Below are 9,014 nucleotides of genomic sequence, written 5' to 3'. Positions count from 1 at the left end.
CTCAAAATGCTATTAATGCTGCTGATCTTCATCAGTTATTGCTTTGGATCTTCTCAGTCTGACTGATACCTCACAGTTAAAGCACCTACCTGTGTGTCATATTTGAGTGTGTGCTGAACTTGAGACGTTTGCACAGTCAGGTCTTCCTTCTTGGTATAGCTCTAAAAAATTTTAAAAAAAGCTTTCTTTGCCTAGTGGGCAACATCTGTTTTAGAGGCATCTGTTCAAGATGGAAGGGGGATTTTTGCAAGGGCTGGTAGTGACAGGACGAGCGGTAATGGGATTATACTGAAAGCAGGGCGATGTAGATATTGGATATCAGGAAGGAATTCTTCCCGAAAAGGGTGGGGAGGCACTGGGACAGGTTGCCCAGAGAAGCTGTGGATGCCCCATCCCTGGAAGTGTCCAAGGCCAGGCTGGATGAGGCTTTGAGCAACCTGGTCTAGTGGAAGGTGTCCCGGCCCAGGGCAGGGGGTGGGAACTGGATGATCTTTAAGGTCCCTTCCCACTCAAACCACTCTGTGATTCTGTGATGCGACCTTTGGTTGTCCTGTTGATGTCAGCAGATTTTTGTCATCAGCTTCAAGCTTTAGCTCACATACTGACTGTAAGAGCTCTGTCTGCTGCTGACAGACAATGGCTGTGTGTTCATCCTTGCATCCAGTTAAACGAACCGCTTTCCAGTGTCAGTTACAGTTTACCCCCTTTGCTATGCTTGCTGTTCCTCCCACCCTGCTCTGCCCGTTTTGTTCCAGACTCAAGCATCTCTGCAGCCACATGGTTTAAGGAATTGATCTCCCTGAAAAATAATAAATGAGTTTTTTTCAGATTGGGTTATTTTTTGCTCTCTTTCCTGTCTGGTGTATTGTCTATCTGGGTGTTGCAGATGCGCTCATTCTTAAAACAGAGGTGGCAGCTTCTTAAACCAGTTAAGCTTAAGCAGTAGTGCTACCTAGTGTCAAGCTATCACCTCTCTTTTTAACCAGAGACTCTCTTTTTAACACATACCTAGAACATCTCGGTGTCCGCTGACATGCATTTACCTGAACTGTCATGTGATCATTTTTGACAAAAAGATCTGGAATCTAGCTTTATTGATACAGGGTCCAAGTTGTTCAAACCCCTAGTCCTGCAGAAAGCTTGCCCTGGAAGAAAGAGGGATTGTAATCAATTTTGTTTAATTAAATCAACCTAAACTAATTGTCAGGTAATAAAATAGTGTTGGTCAGCTCATAAAACAGAAACAAAGATGAAAAGAGTAGTTGCCACGAACAGGTGGTAACTCTGTTTCCAAGTTAGACCACATTACTCTCTGGCACAGGGTCTCTGAGAATACCTCATATTCTAGTTCTTTAAAAAAATGTTTATGAAACTTATAAAATATAGGGCTCATTTTATAACCAATTTTCTATCTCACCTGCCAAGAGCAGTGGGGGTTGAGCCAGCACAAGGCGGATGCAGAGTTTTAGGCAGCTGTCCAGAAATGGATTCCCTGCACAGGGCTGTGGAATACATTTCTACCTTTTATTGGCCTTTCTGTTGCAATTCTTGTGATTTAGTTTTCTTTCTTGTAGCTGTTACAGAAGAGACCTTGTAAACATTTTTTTGACGTCACCGATCTTGACCTGGCACTGTTGTGCAAAGGGAGAAACTTCCTAGGCTACACTGTGGGTGCAGGTTGACTCTAGATGGGTCTTGGGTTAGTAACAGGATCCCTCTGGATTTGGCCCTTGGTATTTCTGTTGACTCTGCACTTCTTGTAGAAGGCATAAAACATTTATCTCATTTTAACTGGGAAGGACTAAACTGGAATCTTTATCTGCTCCTCAAAGTAGAAGCAGAACTTGGTGGTTTGGAGTTGCTGTTAATGGTGAAATAATGAAAGAAAATGTATTGCATAGTGGTTATTATTCAGTTAATAGTGCAAAGCTATGTGGTTCTGAGAATTTTGTTATGTCTTTCAGTTATTTGAATACTGTATAGTGGTGCAATGCTTTCAGCATCAAAATTGCACTGTCTGTGACTTATACCCATTTTCTGTGACCACCCTTTCCCAAAAATCTCATGCAGGATGCCCTTGGTTGCTTTTATGTTAAGGCTCAAACATCTTAAGGCATTGAAAGACTAGATTCATTGTCTCTTCCACATCAGTCCTCCTGTTTCAGAGACTGCAGTCATAAAACAGTGTGCTGCATTGATACAGCTCTTTGGAGTTCTGGCTGCAGTGACGATCTCAGTTAAAAGGGAATGCTCTAGAAATCCCTACCTGAGAATTTCAGCTGCCAGTGCACAAGACTAATGGTGTGTGGCCTTGTAGCCTCCAGCATCTTGTTTGGAGTCTTGACCTGGCTTTAGCTTTCTGTCACGTATTGCTTTGGGACCTCGGGTTGGCCAGACTTGGCCTTAGGGTTTTAAGAAGTGAACCTCAGCTTTTGCTTCTCTGCACTCGTCTTGCACCTGATGTGCCCTTCCCTGTCATGGAGGGCAGCTGCCATGGGCCAGGGTAACTAATTTCTAGGCTTGTTGGGGTTGCCTGCAATGCTTTGTTTGGGCTAGTAGCTGACCTGGATAACTGAGCTTTGCTCTTCCTCCTCTGAGAAGCTGAAGAATTGGAATTCCTGTAGCTGGCTGTCTTGGTTTGTAGGGAAGGTGCTAGAGCCACATCCCAATCCTCACTTGCAATCACGTGTTGGCTGCAGCAAAGACAGGGAGCAGAGTGGTTTTGACTTGTCTTCTGTAAAGCAGGGCACTGCCATGGCTTAAGAAAGGTTTGTTGCCTATAGCAAGAGGTACCAGAGTTAGAAACCCATCAGATTTGGATGAGGTGAGGCAGGAGCTGGAGTGTCTGGAGAGAGGCTTCTGTGGGAGGCCAAGACTCCCCTGTCTGGCTCCTGCCAAATTTGTTTGGAAGGTTGCAACTGCTGCTCATATAGAAGCAAAACTGGCCATGCAACAGGAAAAGTTTCACTTATTAAGTGCCGTGTTTTCTATCTTTGCACTTAGAGTACTGCTCTGATCCAGCCAGGTTGCTGCCCGGCTTAGGATGTGTCCCAGATCCCTGCTTGCCTGCTCTCTCTGTGCAGCCAAAGATGAGGTTGCAGTACATGCTGACGCAGCTCGCAGCCAGCTGGCACTGGTAACGCTTGCAGGGAAGACTGCAGCATGGCCGTCACCTTCTCCCTGTGGGATTTCCCAGTGGCAGGCATTGCCTCCTGGCTCCCACTGCTTGAGGAGGTGGGACTAGAAGCAGTGCGAGTGGTGCGGCACATGCTGTGGTCGCTTGTCTGAGCAAGGCCATGGTGGGACTTTGAGAACATCCCCTTGGGTCCCTGGTGTGATTTACCATGTCCCTGCTGAATGAGCATCACTCAAAACCCAAATCTTGGGTTAAACCAGCTGAAAAGATTTCTCACATTGGCAATCCTGCGAGGGGCTTGGGGGTAGGTCCCTCTGAGAATTTCTTTAAGAAAAAGGGAGTAAGATAGGGATGGTGTCCTTTCGGGGCAGCTTGCTGTTCATCCACATGTCCCTTGCTTGCCCAGCTTAATGGAAACAGCTGCCGGGAGTCACACCAGCCAAGTCTCCATTCCCTCCCCTCAAAGGATAGGTGTGGGGGGAATGTAACACTGGTGACCGTGGGACCAGGCTTGGCCCCTTATCACTGCTTGTATGCTTTAAAGCTTGAGGTAACAAGGGAGAAATATGAAAGCATCAGCCCTCCAAGGGGGTCTGTGTGGGTTTTAGTGAGTGTTTGAGGAACTTAAGGGACTCCAGGTCCTGTCCAGATGGGCCCTGGGGTGTTTGCAGCAACATCTCCCGGTGAAGATGGGTAGGACAATACTCAAGCCTGCTGTGCAGCTTTCTAGGCATGTGCACAAAACCATCCAGGACCCCAGACTAACAAACCCCATATTCAAAGCAATTATCTGATCTTGTTTGTTTGTTTTTAATGTGATGTTTCTAGACACTGGTACAACAAACACACTCTTGTAAAATCTTGTAACAGTTGTTTGTAGTTAGTATCTTCAAGATGATTTTGTATGTGCTGATCATGACTAATATACATCACTTCAGTGTGACCGTCATCCTCCACTGCTGTGGGAAGTTTTTGGTACCAAGACAATTATTTCCTCAGCTTGTTTAGCATTTTTCTTTTTCCTTTTTACCCTTCAATGCAAGAAAACACAGATACTGATTCGCTCATATATTGTGCTTTCCAGATGAAAGTGCTTTGTGGTTCACAGACTTAAATAATTAGGTCTTCACAGACCTCAGAGTGCTTTACAAAGGCAGTTGGAGTCATCTCTGGTTTTACACTTGAACGTAGAAGAATCTCTAGAGGCAAGGTAACCAGCCCAGCTCACAGGCTGGCCCCAGCAGAGCTGGGGGCAGACACCCCCTCTGCAGCATACTCCAGTTTTCTAAATGTTAGGAGATGCTTCTATGCCCATACTGCTAAAGGTCTTCCCCAGACTTGATTTCTTCTCTTCTTGTTGTCTCAAACTTGGTTTTTAGGGTATGCACCAGGCGCTGAGGAGGTGCTGGGTTCTTCCCATGGCTCAGCCAAAGCAACGGCTGCTCCTCTCCCTCCTTGAACCTGGAACCATTTTTCCCCATAGCATGCAATTGAGGCAATGACTGCTGTTATTCAAAAAATAACCCGAAATCAACCCCAAACCCCTTAAACGTTCAACCAGAATGGATTGCTGCAGCCGGTTTCATTCAGTAGGTTTTTCTGTGGTTGTATTTCTTGGAAGCATCATCTCCAATCGAGGCACGGGGCTCTTTTACAGGCTTATTTCAGCACTTCGAGAGCACGAGTGTGTGCATCTGTGCATGCATGTCTTGCTGTGGGTGGGAAGGGGGGAAGTGCTGGCAAGAGTGCAAACGAGCCGAGCGGGGAGAGCGAAGGTGCTTTCATTCCTTCCCAAGTTTTGCTCTGCATTTCTCGGCTGAACCGATGCTGTGCAGGGCGAGGGTTTGACACATTCCCAGTGATAATTGCCTTGTCTCCCCCCCCGCAGGTTCATCTGGCCGCCAGCACCGTCACTTTTCCAACCAGGACCGTAAGTGGGCAACACGAACATCACGGAAAAGCTGAGCCTAAGAGCGAAGTGGGGTGCACTCCTGGGTGGGGGCTGTGGCAGACAGGGATGCCCTTCACTTTGAGGGGGGAAGCATTTGGGAGGGGATGTCTGCCTGCTTGTTGCCTCAGTTTCCCTCAAGTATCTGGGAGGCAAGAGAAGGGGAGCTGGAACTGCCCTGCTCCTCTCAGGTTCAGGGAATTGCCGTCCTGCTCGCACTTCTCTTGTTCCTCCTTGGGTCAGTGCCTGAGAGGGGACACCAGGCTCCACAGACCCTGGGTTTCTCCAAGGGTGCCTGTCATGCTCTCCTTGCAGTTAAAAATCATCCCTCTGTTTTTCCTGACCTGCTCATGCTCCTCATCAATCTCTGGGGGTGGTATATTGGGAAGATCCAGAAAGGGGGTCGGCTCGACGAGGCGACTGCTGCAGGGCACTCACAGGAGAGAGGTGCTGTGACCTTGTTTGCCATTGCAGGCTCTCCCATGAGGAGAGCATCCAGCAGCCTGGTGTGTCCGAGTGACACTCATGTTGGTGTCTCTGAACAGCCTCCCCTGCGAAAACCAAAATGGTTTTAGAGGTTGAAAGTGAACAAGAGCTTATTTGTTGCTTGCCAGTGCATGAACTGTGTGTCTCCAAATTGATGGTGAGAGAGGCTTGGAAGTGCTCTGGTGCATGTGCAAAAGCCCAACCAAGATTTAAATTCCACTGTATATCTCCAATGATGGCTAATCAGTAAGGAAGAGGAATTTATATAGGAGCTTTTGTACCTGATGGCCATGTGCAGGTTTTGTGGAAGATGAAAATCCTGGGACCTTTGAAGCAGCACATATGCTGAGCAGATGAGTTACTCCAAAGGGCCTGTTTTCTGAAAGCAGCAGTATGCAAGGGCATGAGGAGCTCACACTGATCTGCCTCTTTGCTCTCCTTGCTGAACACACGCCCAGCCATGTCCCATAGCCCAAAAGCTCTTATGAATCCTTAAATTAGGATGAGCATCTGTCTTTCTCCCCCTGCCTCTATTGGAGACGTGCTTCATGCTCTAGCTGCAGCTCATCTCTCTTTGTGTGCTCTGCTCATGGATGTTACAGAACATGCCTCTGATTCCTCATTAACTGTGGTTGTTCAGCGTAGAATTGGCCGTTCATCCCAGGCACAGCTGGACTGGGCAGCAGCCAAGCAGAGCAGAGGTGGCAGCCTGGGAAGGATCTGCCTCAAGTCTGCAGGGCTGCATCCCTTGGGTGGGATCCCAAGATACCCAACACCTATTCCCAGAGCTCACTGTGGAGACCAGAGGGCATTTGGGGTGCAAAATGACTTCAGGTCGATCTTAGTTTGTATTATATCAGGGAAAAAATCCATGTCCAACTAGAGGAGTCGGTCCCACATTTTCTGGGAGAGAAGGATCCTTTTCTTGTTTCTAACCTCGTTCTTTTTCATATTCTCTTCCATGGCTGGGGATGCTATTGCTTCCTCCTCTCTGTTACTTGGGCATGGCCTGGCCACATGAATGCACTTTTTAATGCATTAACCCTCGTATTGAAACTCCTGTGTGTCCTTAGACACGTCATTTAGTGCCTCCACATAGCAGAGTATTGTGTCACCAGGAATTACATCTGAATCTTCTGCAATCCTTACTATTGGTCCCATCAGAGGCCAGTCTTTTTTCTGGATTGTCTTTTTAGAGTGATGATTTGATTCCTTGGTGTCTCTTCACTTTGTCTTCAGTTTCTCCTGTGGTGGCTGTACCCTTATCAACATCTTCCCTCTTCTGTGTCCCCAGGGGGTAAGAATAGTCCTGCCCCTTACTCATCACGGCCCTCTGAGGAGACAAGTTATTAAATGATTTAAAAACGTGGCTTACTCCATTGCGCACGTTCGTGACCCTTTAGGTTTTCATCCAGGCAGAATCTAACTCTGATGCTGTTATTCTGATAACCTGACAGTGGGGGTTAGAGGATATTGGCTGGGGTTTTATAGTGGTTTTGTGGGGTTTTTTTGGGTTTTTTTGGCTGTGCAAGCAGTCCTCCTTATCAGTAATTTGGCCTAGGATTCCTCTAGTTGTTCTGTGTGTGAAGACGTTTCTTTCTAAGCTTTGCTCTTATTTAGCTTCCAAAATGGACCACTGATTTATACGATGTAGGCTAAACTCTTTGGAATATGGGGCCAGGAGTGAGGCAGAGATGTATTGCCCTGAGTGTGGTTGGGGCTTGCTCTCTGGGGAGGGGAGATGACTGTTCTGAAATGCACAAAGAAACGTGCAGGAGCAATTCCACAATTTCCCTGGAAACTAGATGTCAAAATCTGTGCAGTGTAGGGTGTATGTGGCACTGCATGACATGAGGGTTTGCTCTTCTCCTTCCCAGAAGGAAACACATCAGGCAAGTAGAGGGCAGAGAGACTGTAAAATCAGCTTTTTCCAACTGCAACATTCATTAACTTTGATATAGGCAGGACCAAGAGGGAAGAATGGAAAGCTAAAAATTAAGTCTGTGTTATGCTACAATAGAGATCTGGCTGCAGATGCTTTTCTATCTCTTCAAGTTGAAGTGGTTGAAAATTTTCTAACCCAAGTGCCTGGATTGTTGAATTCTGTCAGGGGCTTTTCCTACCTTTTGGTGATCTGGAACCCAATACCTTGGGAGTGTCACTCCTGGCATCTGGCCCACTGTCTTGGGCAAGGTGGGAAGGTAACACAGTGTTAGGCTTACATGCTGGAAGTGCTTCAGTAGTGTGAGTTGCTGCTGTATTTCTAGAAGGTACAGAAAAGGCTGTCTGTTTTCTGTAACACTGTGATGTTCCTCGCAGGCTCATAAGCACTACAGCATAGAGAGATCTGTAGATGCTTCTGGCCACACTCAGGCACTTTCAACCCTACCCAAGGTGGGTGTCTCTGCCTGGTGGTTCCTATTGGCTGTTTCTAACTATTCAGCTCATCAGAAACTTTCGTTTCAGGGACTAAAGTGGAATTTAAGCTATCTGAATGTAGTCCTTTGTGTCAAATCAAATGATTTGTTAAAGCGAGGCCAGATTTGCGGGGAGAATCAATCTTTTTTATTAGATCAAGTGATGTGGAAAAAGCAGACAAAATTTCAGGCGGATTAACCCTTCTTCTGGCCCACATTTGTATTACAAGAATGGAGGGACCTGTCTACCAGGGGAGACTTGTGCTTTAGCGTATGCTTTCACGCTGACTGTTCCTCAACAGTCTCGGTCTGAACGCAGACATGGGTGGCATTTTTGGGCATGGACTTTTTTTGGGGGAAGACTTGTCTCCCTCTGTGTTTGGACACTAGATGTTACTACACAACAAATAACGGGCTCTGCTCTGCAGCTGACTCATTGTGCAAGTCTGGGGCTAATTACTGAATCCCTCCGTGCCTCAATTTCCATCTGTAAAATGTCACAGATGCCCACCATTCATAAATCGCCTTCAGATTTCCAGATGAGGTGCTGTGCAAGTGTAGAATAGCGTTAGTTTATACATATTGTGCTAGAGCGTAATACAAAACACGTGCAACAGAAGAGCCTCACAGATGTGTCTCTTTCAACTGCAAAAGGCAAAGCCTGGGCTGATGATTTAGCACAGCACTAATTGGGCTAAAATAGGAGATTGCTTTTGTATTGATGCAATTGTCGCCATTAAAGTCCTCATTTACCAACAGTTTTTGGAGATAGCCCAGTTATTTCCTATTGAGGAAAACTGTAGTGTCTTGGGTCATGAAGCACAGCAATTTATAGCAAATGTCGATGTTTTTATAGCATCCCCCACGCTGGCTGTCCTCACACTTCTGGAAGGGGACCGTTCCATTGTTTATTTTGAATGTGCGTCTTGCTTGGCCTGTAGCTGCACTTAGCACTTTTTTGCTGCCTGCAATCTTTTGGGCATAACCTAATCTCAGAGCAGAGGCATGAGACTGAGTCATTTCCATT

This window comes from Eurypyga helias, unplaced genomic scaffold (genome assembly GCF_000690775.1).
Source record: "Eurypyga helias isolate BGI_N326 unplaced genomic scaffold, ASM69077v1 scaffold14814, whole genome shotgun sequence".
In the NCBI taxonomy this organism is placed as follows: domain Eukaryota; kingdom Metazoa; phylum Chordata; class Aves; order Eurypygiformes; family Eurypygidae; genus Eurypyga; species Eurypyga helias.
This window is presented reverse-complemented; position numbering follows the sequence as displayed.